Source organism: Suricata suricatta, chromosome 13, assembly GCF_006229205.1.
Source record: "Suricata suricatta isolate VVHF042 chromosome 13, meerkat_22Aug2017_6uvM2_HiC, whole genome shotgun sequence".
Classification (NCBI taxonomy): domain Eukaryota; kingdom Metazoa; phylum Chordata; class Mammalia; order Carnivora; family Herpestidae; genus Suricata; species Suricata suricatta.
In genome coordinates this window covers 41,055,445-41,075,436 of record NC_043712.1, presented here as the reverse complement: position 1 = coordinate 41,075,436, position 19,992 = coordinate 41,055,445, and the positions used below count along the sequence as shown (strand labels likewise).

Here is a 19,992-nt window from a genome sequence, read left to right as displayed (position 1 = left end):
GGATTAATTCTCAAATTATACTTCTTTTTGTAAAGAGAAAAGCAATACATATATTTTGAGGTGGAGAATTTGAATGAAATAGAGATCGGTGGTATATGATAAATCATAACGGCACACAAGAACTTAGATGGGAAGGAGCTGTTTTCAGACTGAATACATTTTGTGACAAGGACACATTGGAAGTAATGTTATAAGGGTCCTAGCCTACCTAACCCACTGACATAGTTCAGACACAGATTTGGGTTTGGTGGAATGGGCACAAGAAGTGCACTGAAAAGAAGCCAATATGGGATCACTTATCTATCACAAATACAGTTTCATTAAACCAAGTTAAAATAGAAGCAAAAGGAAAAAGCAGAAGTTTTATAGTATACTTGTACACTTTGATTTGATTCTAAATACCTTGAGGACAGAGCATGTTCTATTCATCACTGTCCAGACCACATAGAATAAAGTCATTCCCTTATAGATGGTTATATACATACACGACTGCAGCAGTCATCTTCAGGATGATCACACTATAGTTGTTAAACCTCTAAATATCTGCCATCTAATTATGTCAAAGGAATGAGACAGAAAGACTCATGTTACATAACTTTGAGTGTAAGTGTAGGCTAGCTATTGTAAATTAATTGTATACATTTACTTAATCACAGAGGACATCTGGGAATTCCTCATGGATTTAAAAAATATAAAGTTTGCAAAAATAAGGTACTGTAATGTATATACACCTTGTAGTATAAAATCTCCTATAAAATTATTCACAATAATATTGAAAAATAGATGTTGTGAAAAATGATCAAGGAGTTACCATGAGACAGCAATGATTTTTTTTCCCTTGATTTCTTAAAATGTGATCCCTAAGCAGGTCGAATGCTCTGTTAAATTCACAAAGGTATCCGAGGAATTAAATTCTAGACAGAGTCTCTCAGAAAACTGTAGACTAATGGCTGCTCTAGCCCTGTGGTCCAGTATCAGAGGGGCCATTTATTTGGAAGAGTGTGCCCATCAGCTTCTTAAAGAGGCCCATGGCACGGAACTGAGCTCAAACTAGGGGAGAATTACAGGATTTATTTCCTATGAACACAACTTGATTAAAGTGACTCTCATTTGAAATGTGCAAAAAGATAGCAGGGCTTTTAAGCAAGCTTTATTAAAGTCCAGGTACAGGATTAAGATCAATGGCTTAAATTAGGTAGGGCTGAGGTGGGTGGAGAAATGAAGAGAAAATTACAATAACACTTATGAGATTCTGGAAAGCAATTTACAATAAAACAATGAAGACAAAAGCCTTAGGGAGGTTCACTTCTGTCTTTCTCTCATACACACTCACACACAAATGTACACAGAGTCATAATTTCTTTTCTCTGAGCAGTTTCGATGACTTTGAAGATATGTGCAGAAATTGATTATAGAGAGTTTTCCCCTCACGGAAAACCATGAAGTAGATGAAGACCTTGTGCATCTATCCTTCCTGCCTCTTTCACCTTCCCCAGGTGCTCAGTGTTTTCACACTTCTCTGGTTCTTTAGAATCCAAAAGGACATTTTGTTTTTCAGGTGCATAACAACTTCTGTTATGCACACCCACTGCCCAGTAATCCTCATATTTTGCTAGATGATATTTAATACAGTCTAAGAACTAATTCAAAATGAGAGGTAATGATCATATAAGTTCAAAGAGCATTTATTGAGTACCCCATTTTCACAAGAAAATATACCAGGTCTAAAGGGAATAAAAGATCAAGCACTATCTACAAGAAATATATGACCTTCATAAATAAGGAGAATATAAGGGAGATTATGACCAATACCATAACAGGGATCCAAAGGACAGAAAAAAAAATGGGAAAGAAAGCTAGACAAATTTCAACAAAGGACATATGGAAACACTGTTCATAGAGAAGAAGAACATTCTTCATAGAGAAGGTAAAAGCTAAGAAGATGCTTATATTATTTATGCATAAAAAAGAAATAATATGGTACTTAAAAATGATTTGTGAATTCTAATCAAGGTTATAAATAGCCTGGACAATATGCTCAGTGTTTCCTCAGTTTGTAAACAGAGGGTTCAGATATTGGATGGCCCCATTCAAGGATAGATGTTACAACTCTCAGACAACAGAGGGGGGGGGCGGGGAGAAAAGCCTGAGCCCTCCATAGCCCTCTAAACACATTGCACATATACGTCAAATATACACTATGTGTATTTCTTGTGTTTATCTTTCTATTCAACCCAACACTGTCAATATACCACACAACTTTACCTGACACCCATGGAACTTTCCCCTCTTGCATGCTTACCTCATAATTTCTTGACGTCTTTCCTTCTCCCTTTCATCACTTCCAGACTTAGCCATCTCTCTGAAATCTCTCCCATTTTGACTCATGTAACTCCATAATTTCTACTAAATATCCTTACATTTCTCAGAAGGTCCATTTGTTCTTAGGGTAAACGCCTTCTAATTTTATTTTTTTAATTAATTTATTTATTTTGAGAGAAAGAGACAGCAATCATGAGTGAGTGTGGGAGAAGGGCAGAGAGAGAGGGAGAGAGAGAATCTCAAGCAGGCTCCAAGATATGAGTACAGAGCCTGACACGGGACTCAATCTCATGAACCATGGGATTATGACCTGAACAGAAACTGAATCAGATGCTCAATGGACTGACAACTGACTGAGTCACCCAACCGCCTCTATTTCTTTCTCTACTTAGGTTACTCAGCTGTCCCAGTCACTGTTGTGACACTGTCACCAATATACTTAACACCCTGTGTCTGTTGCTCTAGCATTCAGGAATTGACTGATGCTGCTGGAAAAAAAAATTCTAATTGTCATCATTATAAACTTATGATCCAACCCCCTGCTGTGTCTCTAACATTGTTTCTAGCCATTCAGTTCTACGACTGGTTTTCCCCAAACAACCCTTCCAAGTGTTCTTTTCAGACTCTGCCCCTTTCCAATCTCAGCAGAAGTATATCGCCCGCTTCATAGAAAACAGTGGGGAACATCAAGTGGGAGCTCCTAAAGTTTAATTCCTCCCACTTTTAAGTCTCCAATTAATGATCTCCCTACTGTCATGGAGGAGTAGGAGTGTCTCAGCATTTCAGGGTTAATTTCACTCATTTGAGAGCACACACCTCCAGCCTTGGCCATTTGTGTCTTTCCACTCTTCTTTCTTACCTCCTGTTTTTCCACAACCAACATGTGCTACAGTCTCTAACTCTTCCCTAAAGTAACTTCCCTTCCCTGAAAGAATGAAATGTCTTCTCTTTCCTGTGCTGCCTGCTATGAACATTTTATCAGCAGACACCAATTCCTTCCCATTTACTCCTCCCCTTCATTCATGTACTGTGCCGGTAACCTACTGATGTGACTCTTACCAGAATAATCCATGTCCAAAATCTGCAGAGCATTTTCAATCCTTCTTCTATTTGACTTCCACATGGCATTTGGATAGTCCCTCTTTGTTCAGACACCCCAACCACTCCACTTCTACCCTACTCTTTCTCATTCCACCCTGTCTTATGGACACTCTTTTTCTCTCTTTTCCCCTTATTGGTCCTTCTTGTTCTCATTTTACACTTCCTGGGATATTCCACTTTACTTTATTAAAAAACTACACAAAATTCAAATTTCTGTATCTTACAGCGATCACTGCTCCCTGATTTGGGACTATAGTTTTTACTGCTTACGAAACATTAAGAATCAGCTATATGAATCTCGACATGCCTCAACCTAAACTGTCATTTACTCTTATTTATCTCTTTCTCTAGCCCAACAAAATAATTTGGTCAATTGCATAAACTCAAAGTAATTTTCCCATCTTCCTACTTCCTCATTCTTCCAGAGGATCCAGTCTTACTGAGTCTATATCATAAATTGGACATTAATCTCTTATTTGAATTACTGAAGTATCTGAATTATTTTTTGTCTCACTCCAAAATATCTTCTATGTTGTATTTGAATTTATTTTCTTCAAAAATATAAAATAGATCATGTCACTTTCCTATTAAAATACAACAAATACCCAACCAATTACCACACAATTAAGTAGAAAATTGATTTGACTAGCTTCATCTATCTAGGTATGCCATCTTTTCCCATAGTCCTCCTTGTGCTTGTCATAGACTTACTCTCTGCTTCAGCCACAACAATGTCTAATATTGTGCTACCTACAGACATGCAAAGCTGTTTCTATAATTCCTGTCCTTGCATAAGTTGCTTATTTTGCTCTTCCTCCCTACCTTCAAGTCTCATGTCTCAGGTCTTTCCTGTAAAGCCTACACAAATCCCTTTGCATCACACTGTATTCCAACAAGCAGTTTACTGCACCCCCAGTCCATGAATTTTCTGTGTGAAGTTCATATTTAAATATCTCTATCATGAGTCTTTGCCCCAATTCTCCCACTCAGAACTCCTTGGAATCCCAGTACATGAAAACTTCTGACTACTTGAATGCTATATATGTGCAGTCAAATAATTATAATTCAAGAAAAGATGTAGAAGGAACATCAATTGACCTGATTGAGATCTGAATGTATTCTAGAGAAATCTAACTCTTCAAGGATAAATTTGTTTTTCTTTTTTTTTTCCTTTCACCATTCTTAATATAATGGCATCGATGTTATAAGAAAAATAGGAATCTCTGTGGTCACTTCAATCTCATGTGGTGTGCCTTATCTTGTATGCCTTTTCATATAAAATGCATTAATAAGTATGGGATTTTATAACACAGTATGACTTCATTTTATGTGGAAGGCAGCTTAGAACCATCCAGAAAGACCCACTGAGATGTCACCCCTCAGAATGAGCACTTGCCCTTTGCTACATATTCATATCTCAATCATGAGAAGGTAAACTACTGCCTGTGAAGATAGACAGATTTTTTTTTCCATTAATGTCTACTTGAAAGCTTACTAAAAAAAAGCCAGAGTTTGTTAATTATGTGTAGAATTTTTTAAAATAATACACAATGAACACATTTAAAAAAGCATCATACTATAGATAGATGATCATGCTATAGATAAATGATAGAGAAATATTCATATATAGAGACATATTCAAAAAGTGGAAACATCTTCATAAGGGGAAACAAGAAAATCCAAATAGCCCACACATGTTTAATTTTATGTTCTTCTGTGTTGAAAAGATGAGTCTCTGTACAATGGGGGAGGGTACCCATAAATATGAGATATATTTCCTGCCTTCATTAAGTTTATGACCTACTTAGAGAAACAGTACATGAAACGTGAAAAGCAAAATAACAAAACTTAAAAATAGACCAAAAGACCTGCTAAAGAAATATTGCAAGTCTATTCATTATTAATAATCAAATAAATGTTGGCAAACAACAACTGAAAGGAATTCATGGGAGGAAAAATATCCTTTCCTTTGGAAAAGATTTTTTAGATTTTGTGTTTTCAAATATACAGGTATATTTTTGTTTGACCTCAAGGAAGATGCTGAGGTATATCTAAGATCCAATCTCTATAATTACAAAGAACTTAATTTACACTGTTTTCTTACAAATTTCAAAATTGTATAGCTCTTTGAAGAATTCTGAAGTAAAGCAGTTAAAAAGTTCAATCAGTGATTTTTTTTTTCCTGTGTGACTGAAAACAGTCTTGGCAATGGTAAGCTTTCCTGTCAGTGTCATTACTGAAAGAAAAAAGGGGCATATCAGGCATATCAAAGTATTCTGTTTTAAACACAGAATTACAAAGGATGCTGAAATGGAGAATGCTAAGAACCAGACAATCTCCATTTTTCTGCCCTTTGAAGGGCACTAAGTGTGGACCCTCAGGAGAGTCATGTGCGTGTGAAGCAGCCTTTGTTGCTGGCTGCTATCTGCTTCCCTGGCCAAGAACAATCCTATCAGAGTGGAGCCCAGCAGGGCTCTGCTGCTTGTCAACCTTGTGATAAGCACTGCTAGCTATTCTGTCTGGAGGTAAGAACAATGCTGATATGGCTTTGGGCTAAAACCAGTACAGCCAGGAGCTCTGATGTCATCCACTGGCTGCTATCACATGGTTAAGCCTGTAGTTTCTTAACGACAGGTAGGGATAGAATCAGCTAAGGAGCGTGTAAAAAATCCTGATGTTTCTGCCCCACTTCAAACAAACCACAATCTGTGGTGGTGCATTTGGACATCACTTCTGAAAGTCCTCCACGGGATTCAAGCATGCACCCACGGTTATTAAATGCTTTATCAGACCAGTGCTTCTCAATCTTTAAAGTACACATGAACGACCCTGAGATATTATTATAATGCAGACTCTGACTCAGTAAATCTGCTGTAGGACTTGAGATTCTGCATTTCTAATAAGCTCTCATGTGATGCTGATGTGGCGAATCTAAGATCACCACTTTGGTCTGCAAGTCTTTTAATGCTTCCTTTAAAAAAATCACTGGGATTATGGCAGAGTTGTTTTTAAATCCTGATTCTCAGATGCTCCCCATAAAAGACCCTGATTCTCTCCATGAGGTATTGCCTATACATCTGGAATAATAATCATAATCATAATCATAATCAGATGATGTTGGCACTAGTGTGCAATCTTGGTTTAAATATTAGAAACTACAGCTCCAAGATTTCCAAGAAAAACACTATCTACCTTGAAAACTCCCCCTTGGTGGAGGTGTTCTTTCTCAGGGGAAGATTATAAATGATGATAGCAAGCCAGGCTAGTGTAAGAACAGAATTGTTGGACTCCACCAGGACTGATTTCTCTCAGGGGATTCAAACATCATTCTCAGCAGCAAGGCAGCTCTGTTGATTCAGTGGATTAGACGGAGAATGCCATCTCCTTGCATCACAGGAGACCTCCACGGGCGATCTCCCAAAGACACACCAACTTTAGCAAGCCTCCATTTCCCCTGAAATAGACAGAAGGCACCATACTAAGCAAATTAGGGTTGTCCACAAAAAAAGAATACTCTTAAAAATTATATTTTAGGCTGTTGAATAATTTTATACCCCTCTTAAAGAAGTGATCAAATAAGAGAGAAGAGTTTGCTTAAAAGAAAACTTCATATAAGGGTGCCTGAGTGGCTCAGTCATTAAGCATCTGTCTTCAGCTCAGGTCATGATCTCATGGTTCGTAAGTTCAAGACCCACATCGGGTGAGCTTGAGCCCTGCTTTGGGTGAACTTATGCTTCACATTAGGTGAGCACAAGTCCCACTTTGGGTGAGCTTAAGCCTTGCTTTGGGTAAAAACAAGCCCCACTTTGAGTGAGCCCCACATCTTTTTTTTTTCTCTCTCTCCTACTCTCTTTCTACCCCTCCTGGGATTCTCTCTTTCTCTCTCTACCCCTCACTCACTTGCACCACCCTCACTCAAAACAAAAACAAAAACAAAAACAAAAAAACAACAAAAAACCTTTCATATAGATAAAGGAAGGGAAAAGTCAAGAGCTATCCAAAAGCAAGAATGATCATGAAACCCACATTAAAAAAGAGATGAGTTTCAATCGCTTCTCAGCCTTTTGGCTAAGATCGAATGTAGTATCTGTTCTGGTCAGCTTAAAAAAGAGATGAGTTTGGCTTTTTTCCTGATAATAGTGGAAACTGAATACTAGTAGAATGCTCTATTTCTACTTTGGGTGTATATTCTGTGCACACGTGAATATATGCAGAAACAAATATATACACACAAGAAGAAGATAAATTAAGACTAATTTCACTCCTTTAAGAGGTGCAGACCTCAGTGTAAGAGATTAAATCTAATTCTAGCTCTGTGACCAGGGTCTCAGCTTCCCATCTGCAAAAGGAAGGAGTTGGACTGAAGACTAATATCACCACTGCTTCTGGACTACATATCATGCCAACTACTTGTAAAGTCCTTGGCAAATCATGAATCTTCTTCACATCCCTGAGACATAGTATGTTGTACCTGTTTTTGCAGATGAGGAAAGGTAAGGAACAGAGAAATCACATCTATTGTCCAATGATGAGTAAAAAGGATCACATAGATTTAGTTCCTCCCTAAAGAAGCTTTGCATAGGTCATTCATTCAGCAACCTTTTTAAAATCTGATTTATGCACTTGAAATTAGGATTGTAAAACAAGCTTGACAACTCCAGAAGTGATGAACTTCACATAGACCTCTCATTCCCCTTGGAACAAACCAAGATTGACCTGGAGAGAACCAAGCAGAACCCATCTTAACAAGAAAAGAAAGATGAGAGAGAGACAGGAATCAATCAGTTTGGAAAAAATGTTCTCTTCTTCAGATCAGTATCACCAAATACAGCTGATAATGGTTGGGAGGATTAAGGATGGGAGGTGTTAAGGAGGGAAAACCTCACAAACATCAGCTTGTTGTGGGGCATTACTCTAACGAAAATTTTTAGAAAGGCAATCAACCCAACTTAAGTTTAGGTGCTATTCAGATCCAGAAAGATAACCATTTGAGACAGAAAACTTTTTCAGCACCAGGGCTCTTAAAACTACAAGAAAGAGACAGGATGGAGCACCTGGGTGGCTCCATCAGTTAAGCTTTCGACTTCAGCTCAGGTTATGATCTCACAATCATGGGACTGAGCCCTGCATCAGTCTCTGCACTGATGGCATGGAGCACGCTTGTGATTCTCTCCCTCTCTCTCTGCCCCTCCCCTGTTCATGCCTTTTCTCTCTCTCAAAATAAATAAATAAACTTAAAAAAGAGAAAGAGAGAGACAAACGAGTTCAATGGTGAGTATTAAAAGTTCCTCAGGCAAATAGAAAGGATCCCAACGATAGTACATCTTACAATATTCAGGGGCAAATAGTATCTTGAATGGACCTATCATAATTCAAGATAAAAATAAACACAAAGGAGAGAGAAGAATTCTGGGGGAGATAAAATTAGGAAAGAAAATAGGTTTACATGTGAAAAGAAAAATAAGGAGTATATATATATATATATATATATATATATATATATTTTAATGATGTATCCCATGAAGAAGAAGACCATTTTAGGTACCAGCTGTTATATTCACTCAAGGACATAAAAGATAACATGACTCAACAAATACAAAAACAAACCAAAACCCCACAATACACATAATATTTACATAATACACAAAATACATATAATATTTATGTATTTAGTCTTATCCATAAAAAGTAAGGAAAATACATGAAAATAAAAGGGGCTTCTTAAGGTTAAGAAAGTAAGTAAATGACAAATTTTCATAATTAAAAATATTTAGAAATAATAAAGTATATGATCAACCTTGAAAAAAATCAGCGATGGAACAGAGTCAAAACAAGTAGGAGAGAGGTATTCAACATAATAAAAAAGGCAATGGATACACAAATTATTAAAATTTTTATTCTTAAAAGAATAAAATCTATCAGAAAAACTCCACAAAGATGATAGGCTATCTTAAATCAAAAGGAAATCTCAATCCATGGCATAAAGAGTTGACTACAAACCAGGGGAAAAAAAAAGTCTAGCTTCAACCTGGATTTAACAAACACCAGATTGCAAAGCTAAGAAAAGCACACATAAACAAGAGAAAAAGTAAAGAAGGAACAAACACATCTCTTAGAACAATAAATATAAAAGTGATAAATTGGGCGCCTGGGTGGCCCAGTCGGTTAAGCCTTAGACTTTGCCTCAGGTCAGATCTGACGTTCGTGGGTTCGAGCCCCGCATCGGGCTCTGTGTTGACAGCTAGCTCAGAGCCTGGAGCCTGCTTCCAGTTCTGTGTCTCCCTCTCTCTCTGCCCCTTCCCCTCTCATGCTCTGTCTCTCTCTGTATCAAAAATAAACAAAACATTAAAAAAATTTTTTTAAAAAGTGATAAATTTACCTGATAAAAAGGGAAAACCTCTTAGGTTTGATCAGATAAAAAGATGCATACATTTAAATTAAAAAAGAACTTGAAAATTAAAATTGAGGAAGAGACCTGAAAATAGTACTAACTCACTAAGTTAAAAAATGGTATGTGTGTGTAATATTTAATCAAGACAAAAATCCAAGATAAATACTGAAGGGAATAAAAGAATAAGGCTGGATTTTTGTTTGTTGTTTTATTTGTTGTTGTTGTTTTACAAAAGCATGATACAATTTAGGAGTGTCACAAACTTTTTTGTCAAGCAATAGAATATGTGCCAAATACTTGTTTAGAAATGTACAACTTGACTTGGTAATAATCATGTGCTACCTGTAGCATTAGTCTTGCTTAAGCTGAATATTGACTTCAACTTATCAGATGATGAGCAATCATTTTAATTCCTCTGGAGTTGGTGCAAAATGGTGGGTGGTAGCAGTGTCCTCATCCTTTTTATTTACAGCAGTTTTTTGTGAGTTAATTTGAGTATTTCATTTTTTTTCCTTATTAATTTATGAAATAAGGATAAACTGGAAACATGGAAGTGTTAATATTAGTATTGATATAATCAAGACCAGAATGGTCTTGCTCAAGTGGGGCTACAGGAAAAATAAATAAATAAATCACAAAGAGTAGAATGGGTGCAATTCACATTTTCTGACCACAATGAGATAAATCTAAATTTAATAGTAAAACCGTCGCAGAGAACTCCTTGCATTTAAGCATGTCAACTGTGCATACAAATGCAAAATAAATGAGTACCATTAAAGGACAGTCATGAAATGCTGGGCATAGATCACTGGATAATCTCTGTGAAAGGCGAGATGTATTATGGATTATCTGGAACAACCTTTTAATTTATGGGTTGACATTTTAAATGACCTCTACCAAAAACATCTGGAAGTCCACAACAGTTAAGTGTAGAGCTTACGACAAACAAGCGATATTTTGTGCTTGTTTGTCACGATTTTTTATGCAATAAACATCATTTATTTGTGTAATTAACACTAGCAGTGCAATGAAGAAATTAAAATGTACTTTTAAAATGTGCTTCTTAAAACAACAACAACAATGGGCTAATTTAGAGGTGACATGATGTTAGCTAATGAGATTTGGAGTGAGAAGCTCTTTAGCTTGTGACCCTAGGCAAGGCATAACTCCTCCAAATTCTAGCCTCCTGCCATGCTAATCCTTCATGGTGACAGTGAGGTAACACCTGTGAAGGGGATTGCCTATGGAAATCCCACTATGGTATAAAATATGTTTATTATATCATTTTTTTAGAGCCTAACCAAGGAGAGCTTTCAATGGTAGGAACTGAACATAAAGGGTATATGTTCCTTGGTGGCTACCTTGCTTTTCTTCCCACAACTGCCTTTGTTCCTTGTATCTCTCAACAACTTTCTTTTTTTTTCATTATTTTCACATTTTATTAATTTTTGAGAGACAGAGAGAGACAGAGCACAAGTGGGGGAGGGGCAGAGAGAGATTGAGAGGGAATTGGAAGCAGGCTCCAGGCTCTGAGCTGTCAGCACAGAGCCCGATGTGGGGCTCAAACTCACAAACTGTGAGATCATGACCTGAGCTGAAGTTGGACACTTACCAGCTGAGCCACCTAGATGCCCCACAAAAAAATTCTTGCATTCACATTTTGGGTTAAAGGTTTGCTTCTGAGGAAAGATGGATTATGATACAGGTTTTTGATGCACAGTTTTGTTTTGTTTTGTTTTGTTTTGATGCCTGGACCAATAGCTATTATACTGTCACCATCACTGCTATTGTTGCCCTTGATATATCGGTTCCGCTCCATCACAGGTAACAATTAACAGTCAATCTCCTGATGCCATAAGACTGAACAATCTACCCACTCCACTTCCTAGGATATCCTGGCCTGATGCAGTCACCGTAATAAAAAGACCAGTCCTGGAACTGAGCAGGGACTTTTCAAATGCAGACCCACTATCCCCATAGGCATGCTGGTTGAGAGATGTGTAACCTCATAATGATTACAAGTTTGCCTCAGGTAAAGAATATTAAGGCACTATTAATATGACACTTAAAATAATATTAATTTGCTTAAAACAGATTTTTTTAAATTATTCTCACAGCACATCCACAGGTAGAACTACAGTGTTAGAAAGCTAGAAGCACCATTCCCATTGCTCACTCTATGCCTAAACCAGTGTCTAGAAAACAAAAGGAATTAATGAAAGCAATCTGCTATTTCCAGCATTATTTTCTTCTCTTTATGCTCCAGTTTGTCTGGGAGAAAAAGGTCATATGTAAAGAGACACAAGCCATCTTTGGTCTCAAGAGGTAACACTGGGTTGACTCTCTCTATATTTTCATCTGTAGAAAGGTTATATCACTTACTGGAAAATCCCACATCAAAAAATGTTGTAGAAAATTGATGGTGACATTAAGTGCACTTATGAACATTTGATGAGTGTTACTTCACCCGCACCTACTCATCCTTCTGTAATTTTCAGGTTAGAAGTAAATGCTAGTGTGCATGTCCGTCTGCGCTACCCCTTCTCACCTAACATGCCATGTGTAGGTCACCTCATGAGCCTGACTTCTCTTTCCCTCCTTTAAAATTGTGAGTGCTGTGGGGGTTGCAGTAGCCAGCCCACCTCCTCCTCTATCACTTCTGTGATATCTATCATGATCCAATTTAACCTCTGCTCTTCCCAGAAGAGTCAGTTTTGTGTACTGCACAACTTTCTACCAGAGGCTTTTCTCTACAGTGTGCTAATGCTCCACTATATCACCATCTGCACATTGAAGATATCCATTCACATCCTTTAGTCTTCATTGATCAAAAAAGGGCAGGTGGACCAATCTTTTTGGAGTGGCAATCATGTAGCAAGCACTATCACTAAGTAAAGTAGTAGGCATTTTACACACATCGTCTGTCTTTATCTTCAGAAAAAGTTTAAGAAGTATTGCTATTTTAGTTTTTCAGAGAGAACTAAAGCACAAAGTGTTAAATATGTAGCTTTCCCAAGTTCATGTGGCTGCTAAGTGGTGGAATCAGAACTCAAACCTGAGTCTGAGGTCTATATACTTTTTTTTAGGCTAATGTTTTCCTTTTTCTTTTGGTGTATGATTTACAAATAATAAGATACATAAGTCTTAAATATCCCTTCACTGAATTTTGACAAATGCATTCACATATGTAACCTAAACCACTATTAGGAGTTATCAAATTACCATCATTTCAACAGTTTCCTCTGGCCTTTCCCCGATAAACCCACCTTCCACCGCTACCAGCAATCAGAGCTCTGTTTTACAGCATAAATCCATTTTGCCTGTTGTCGAATTTCACATAAATTATGAATATTTATTATTCATAATTAATATAGCATGCACTCTTTCATGTAAGACTTCTTTCACTTAGCGTAATTGTTAGAATGTTTTCCACACTATTTTATGTTTCTGAATAATATTACACTTTATGAATATACCAGTTTGTCTTTTGTCCTCTTGATCGACATCAGAACTGGTCTCAGTTTTTGGTCTTTCTGATGTTTTTCACCTTCTTCCCAACATCTTTACTGTACCTTGTCATGCAATATACTCTTTCTAGGTCATTTTTTTTTTGCACTGTTCTTTCTCAGAACTTAAATGAAGTATAATATCTAATGAAGGAGAGAGGGGAAGTGAGGTGCAGGAAGCCAGATGGAGAGAGGGAATCACCCCTTCTCTGCTCTGCATGGCACCTGCTGGCACCCTCTCTGAAGCTCAGAGTAAAGCCGTAGCACTTAGTCATTTCTTTAAGGAGTTATATATTTAAAAAATTATATTAAGACTTCTGAATCATCACTTATTTTTTTCACTGTGTTTCAAACTCTTAAAATTTTTAAAAAATATTTTCACATTAGTTGATGCTTTACCAACTGGAAATATCCTCTTCTCTTTCGGCATACTTAGTAAATATTTCAAATTGTGAATATGTCCACTAGGTGGTATCACACAGGTTTCTATTAGGTCTTAAGTAAGGTTGTTATAATAATGATAAATTATTCTAAAATCACATGACATTTAAGAAACATGCATATTCCTTACTAGCAGCACATATTTTCTCATAATAAGCATCTCTATATTTAAATATCTTGAAAATTCTTTAAAAAGAATAATAATTTCAACACATTATTTGAAAATCTTTGACCTGCAACAACATTCTTTTATCACACTACCTTTCATTTAACCACAGATGAAAAAATTTACATTACTTAAAAAAGAAAAACTTGTCACAGAGTTTCTAGAGAATATTAAGCAATCACATATTTTAAAGAGAAATAGAATAAGTATCCATCCCAGTGGTACAGGGCTTCAGATGGTAGTTAAGAATTGTAGAACTTTTTGTCTATAGTCACAAAAAGATAGGATTTTTCTGCAATCCTCACTGAGCCTGTGTGGAAGTGGATAGTGTGTAAAAAACTAAAATATCATTAAAAGACGCAACAGACAGGAATAGTTGGATCACTAGTCCATGACTGCATAACGTAAGAAACACTGAGGCAGAAATTCTCTGGGTTTGTTTCAGGATGAGTAGATCATTCAAGTTAAAGCAATCACACAGAACTCAACAGATCCTGGTTCTGTCAGAACCCACCTTGTGTGTTCATCGTGGACACAGAGCAAATGTGTGTGACAGTTCCAACTGAAGGAGAGGAGACTAGGATGAGAAGAACAGTAGCGTTACCCTGGCTGAAGTATGCCTTATAATTTTGTGAGTCGTTATAGATCTGCCTGGTCTCTAGTTTGTGTCAGGCTGGTACAGAGTGAAGACAGGAGCTGGTACAATGGTAGATAATACTGTATGCTTCAGAGTCAGAACACAGTTGAAATCATAATCTTTTTTCTTAGGTAGCCATGCAGTCTGAACACATTCTATAACCTCTCTGAGCCTCAGTTTCCTCATTCATCAGCACTCTGTTCAAGAGGTCCCTGTAATTATTAAACAATATCACATAAGTTATTCTCTTAGTGGATGTTCAGTGAATGTTGTTCATGATAGTTAACATGTCTCCTGTGCTTGACATGTGCCAGGTGCTTGTGGCAAATTGTGACAAAATGGTCCCCAAGGGATCATATGACCTAAATTCAGGCCTTGCGTAGACTCCTCACACAATGGCTTTAAAACTTGTTTTGACTAACAGAATGCAGTAGAAGGGACATTGGGAGAGTTGTGGGTTTAAATCTTAAGAAGATTATAGCTTCTGCTTTTGATTTTTTGCTTTCCTGAGACATTATGCAATGAAGCTTTGGGTCTTCCTCTCCTTTAGGAAGAGAAAGGTCATATTTATAGAGAGGGAAACACTGTAAAATGAATGACACAAAGAAAGAAGAGGCTAAGATCAATCATCCTCATTGGGGCACCAGATATGTGATACTCTAGCCAGTCCAATTGTCAGCTGACAGAAAACATGTGAATGAGACCAGTAAACACTACCGGAAGCAAGGACAGGTCAACAAGCTGAGCCCAGTCCAGACCACAAAAACAGGACAAAGTAAGAGGCTCTTGATATAAGCTATGAGATTTTATCTGTCTTGTTACACAGCAATAGTTAACTGGCACAGTTTACTAATACAGTTAACTTTATACTTACACTTTTATGATTCCCATTTTGCAGCTGAGGAAATTGAGTACATATAATTTAAATATATTTTTTGAAGTCACATAGCTAATTCATGTCAGAGTAAGGATTCTGCCAAGGCAACTTGACTTTACAGTCTACGTATTCAATCACCATAGCACAAGGTCTCTCTGGTTGTATGTCAGCTATTTCTTTCTTCTGAAATAACAGGACTTAATCTCAAGTCTTTTCAGATGTCTATATGGAATCTGACCCAGATTCCTTCTTCTCTTGTTCCCCTCCACCTTTTGGTCATGCCTCCAATGAAATATGCTTTAAAAAGCAAAAGGCCATATAGATGACATAGAGATATTGATATAAATAGGTATATAGATATACTGTAAATTTGAAACTTGGTGATGAGAAAGAAAAGGCATGCCCTACAGGGGAAGTTTATATGGATACACAGTTTTTAATTTATTCAAAAAAAATTTTAATGTTTTATTTATTTTTTGAGAAAGAGAGAGACAGTGTGAGCAGGAGAGAGTCAAAGAGAGAGACTGAGACACAGAATCTAAAGACAGGCTGCAGGCTCTGAGCTAGCTGTCAGCACAGAGCCTGACACAGGGCTTGAACCCACAAACCCACAAACCCATGAACCACAAGACCATGACCTGAGCCGAAGTTGGACGCTCAACTGACTGAGCCCCCCAGGTGCCCCTGGATACACACTTTAATGGATATTTACTTGGTTTTGGCTACCCAGCATCTCTTGCACCTTCTTTTTGCAATAGCAACTCAATTTCCTGTTTGGGATAACCATTCATCAACTGGGAAATGTCTGGTACAGGAACTGATAACTAGTTTTCTTGTTTCCTCTACTTGAAGAAGAAACATTAACTCATGCCAAGACAAATGTATATTTCTTCCCAGAAGTGGGTTATAGTACGGATTGAGGACAATAAAATAAGCATGAATTAATTCCACTGTAGTGTATGAGTGAAACTCATGTGAAACAATTCCAACCCTCAAAATGTCTGCATTTACATCAATTGCTTAAGCCTTCCCTGCAATCCTGAGATCTATCTTAGTCCTGATCATGTACTCTCTCTATCTCTCTGTCTCAAAGCTAGCAACCAAAGAAATCAAATTAATACACATACTCAATTAAATATGCTTTTAAAAGCATGATAATCCTAGACATCAACAACTCATAAACAAACCTAGACATCCAGGTAAGTTAATAAATCAGTATACATAAACTTTCCATAGAACATGCTATTCATGAGGCCCTATGCTACTTTCAAACATTCAGAACTCTTTGATTAAAAATGAAACTAAATCACAAATCACAAAAGTACCATGGTTCTGCTAACAAAATCTGACAATAAAAAATCACTACAACAAAAGCAAAACCCACTGCATATTAATCTCAGTTATGAATACATAAGAAAATATCCTAAATAAGGGGGTACCTGGGTGGCTCCGTTGGTTATGCAACTGACTATGGAATCTAGCTCAGGTCACAATCTCACAGGTTTGTGAGATCTAGTCACTCATCAGGCTCTGCATTGACAGCATGGAGCTTGCTTGGGATTCTCTCACCTTCTCTCTCTGCCCCTCTCCTGCTCATTCATTCTCTCTCTCTCTTTTTCTCAAAATAAATAAACACTTTTTATTAAAAGAAAATATCCTAAAGAAAATATTATCAAGTTAGGCAAATATAAAAATAATAGACTATGAAAATATTTGGTTTATTTACAGGATGTAGGTGAGATTTTAAATTAGGAAACTCATTAATATAGTATCTCACATCAAAAGGTCAAAGAAAAAAAACCCTTGATATTATCAGTTGCATTCAGTAGAAAATAGAGACATTTTAGTAGTTATTTTGATACTAAAACATAACATCCATTATTTAAAAAAATTCAGCTAACTAAAACTCAAATTTAATGTCTGGACATGAGAAATAATAATTTTCTAAAACCACAAGTCATCATAAAGGCACCATTTCCCAAGTGGTATTCCATTAATTTTAATATATCCCGGCCATCAACGATTTCTATGTTGCAATAAACATGGAAATGGTAATTTTGACAAGTCATGTTTTATAGCAGTCCTTTCCATATTATTTAACATCAAATGTGTTGCTGATGTCCCAAAAGGCATATAGACATAAGTGGGTCTGAAATTTATTGTTTCTTACTTGATGGCTGCATCCTTTCATTATTGAGCCACTTTGGGTGTCCAGTTTTCCAAAAAATATATTTGAACACATTTCATGGTAAAATAATCTCTATTAAATTCAGGAAAAAAATAATAATGCCAACTATTGATTTCTGCTCAGGTCATGATCTCATGGTTTGGGAGTTCAAGCCCCAAGTCAGGCTCCTGGCTGACAGCGTGGAGCCTGCTTGGGATGCTCTCTGTCTCTCCCCTGCTCTTTCTCTCTCTCAAAATAAATAAATAAACTTTAAGAAAAAGACAGACTAGAATATCCATACAGATTCAATATGTTAAATAATTAAATGTGTGATAAAATGGTACTTCAAATAAAAAATTAAAAGGATGACTTAATCAATAAAGTGGGGTGGACAATTTAAGTAAAAGCTTTGCATTACATCCACACATAGATAAATTTCAAAGGAATTCAATATCAAAAAGACAAAGCAAATGAAAGAACTAGAGAAATATATAAATATTTATTCTTGAAGTTGGAATTTGTAAGCACAGATGCAAATAAAAAAAATTGAAAAAAGTCTAATTGGAATCCACTCAAGTAAAAAATACCTGTATGGCAAAAACAGATGATAAGAAAAGGGTGATATCTTTATCATAAAATAAATATGTAAGGTATTATGAAAAGATACACTCTAACAGAAATATTGGCAAAGAATATAGATAATATAAGCATACATATGTGCACATACACATGTATGCAAATATAGACATTAAAATTGCCAATAAAATATTTCAGAAGATTCGACCCCAGTAGAATCCTAAGTAGTGCAGATGAAAATAAACTGTCTTCCCTTGTCAAAGTGAGAAAGATACAAATAACGATCACAGACTGTTGGTTAAACTACAGGTGTGCGGTTAAAAATGCAATGATTTCTAGCAAAAATCAAATTGGCATAATTGCCAAAATGCAAATTTGTCAATTTGTAGCAAGAGCCTAAAAAATACACATATTATTTGCTTCAAGAATTCTACTTTCAGAATATATATTAATAAATATTAATATTATGATTGTAGATATACAAAGATGTATATCTAAGAAGTTTTTAAGAAACAGCTTTAATAACACAAAGTTCATATTCCATACAACTCACCAATTAAAGCATACATGCCATGTTTTTAGTATATTTACAGGATTGTGCAACTACCACACAATCTGATTTAAGAACTGTTTTGTTCATCTTAAAAGAAATCCCTTGCTTATTAGCCATCAGTTTCCATTCTGCCCTCTTCTCCTACCTCTATATTCAGCCCTAAGAACCTACTAATCTTCATTCTGTCTTCTACACATTTACCTAAAATGAAAATTCAATATGTGGCTTTTCATGTGTGAGACTGACTTCTTTCATTTAGTATAATGTTTTAAAGGCTCACCCATGTTCTGGCATGTATCATTACACGATTTCTTTTTGTTGCCATATCATAGTCCATTGAATGTTTATATTAATTTTATTTATCACTGAGTTAACAGACATTTGGAGTGTTTGGTTTTTCTGGCAACTATGAATAATTTTGCTATAAATATTCATGTGCATGTTTTGTAAGAACATATGTTCTGTTTTCCAAAGTGGCTGTACGATTGCACATTCCCATCAGCAATGTATGACAGTTCCAATTTCTTCATAGCATTGCCAATTCTTGGTACTGTCTTTTTTATTAGAGCATCTTGGGTTGCATGAAATATCACAGTGTGGTTTCTATTAGTATTTCCCTAATAGCTAATCATGTTGAGCATCATTTATGTGCATGTTGGCCATCATGTATCTTCCTTAGAGAAAGGTCTATTCAAATCTCTTGCTATTTTTTAGGTTAGCTATTATTAAGTTGTAAAAGTTTTGTAAATTCTGGACACAAGTACATTACCAGATAAATGATTTCAAAATATTTTCTCCCATTCTGATTTCTCTTTTGTTTTTCACTCTTTTTTTTTAAACTAATGTTTATTTATTTTTGAGACAGAGAGAGACTGAACACGGGTGGGGGAGAAACAGAGAGAGGAAACAATCCCAAACAGGCTCCAGGGTCTGAGATGTCAGCACAGAGCATGACAGGCTCAAACTCATGGACCATGAGATCATGGAGATCATGACCTGAGCTGAAGTCGGATGCCTAACTGACTGAGCCACCCAGGCATTCCCAATTGGTTTCCATACACCCCCAGTGCTCTTCCCCACAAGTGCCCTCCTCCATCACCACCACCCCTTCCCCCCCCCTTCCCTTTCAACCCTCAGTTCATTTTCAGCATTCAATAGTCTCTCAAGTTTTGCATCCCTCGCTCTCCCCAACTCTCTTTCCCCCTTCCCCTCCCCCTGGTCCTCCATTAGGTTTCTCCTGTTCTCCTGTTAGACC

General features: G+C 36.5%; 1 protein-coding gene and 1 pseudogene across 1 annotated transcript in view; one reads left to right on the top strand and one right to left on the bottom strand.

The window, feature by feature from the left end:
- Positions 1-19,992, bottom strand: part of LINGO2 (leucine rich repeat and Ig domain containing 2) — a 1,051,930-nt gene that overhangs the window by 725,257 nt on the left and 306,681 nt on the right. The window lies entirely within an intron of this gene.
- Positions 7,472-7,645, top strand: LOC115277198 (annotated as a pseudogene).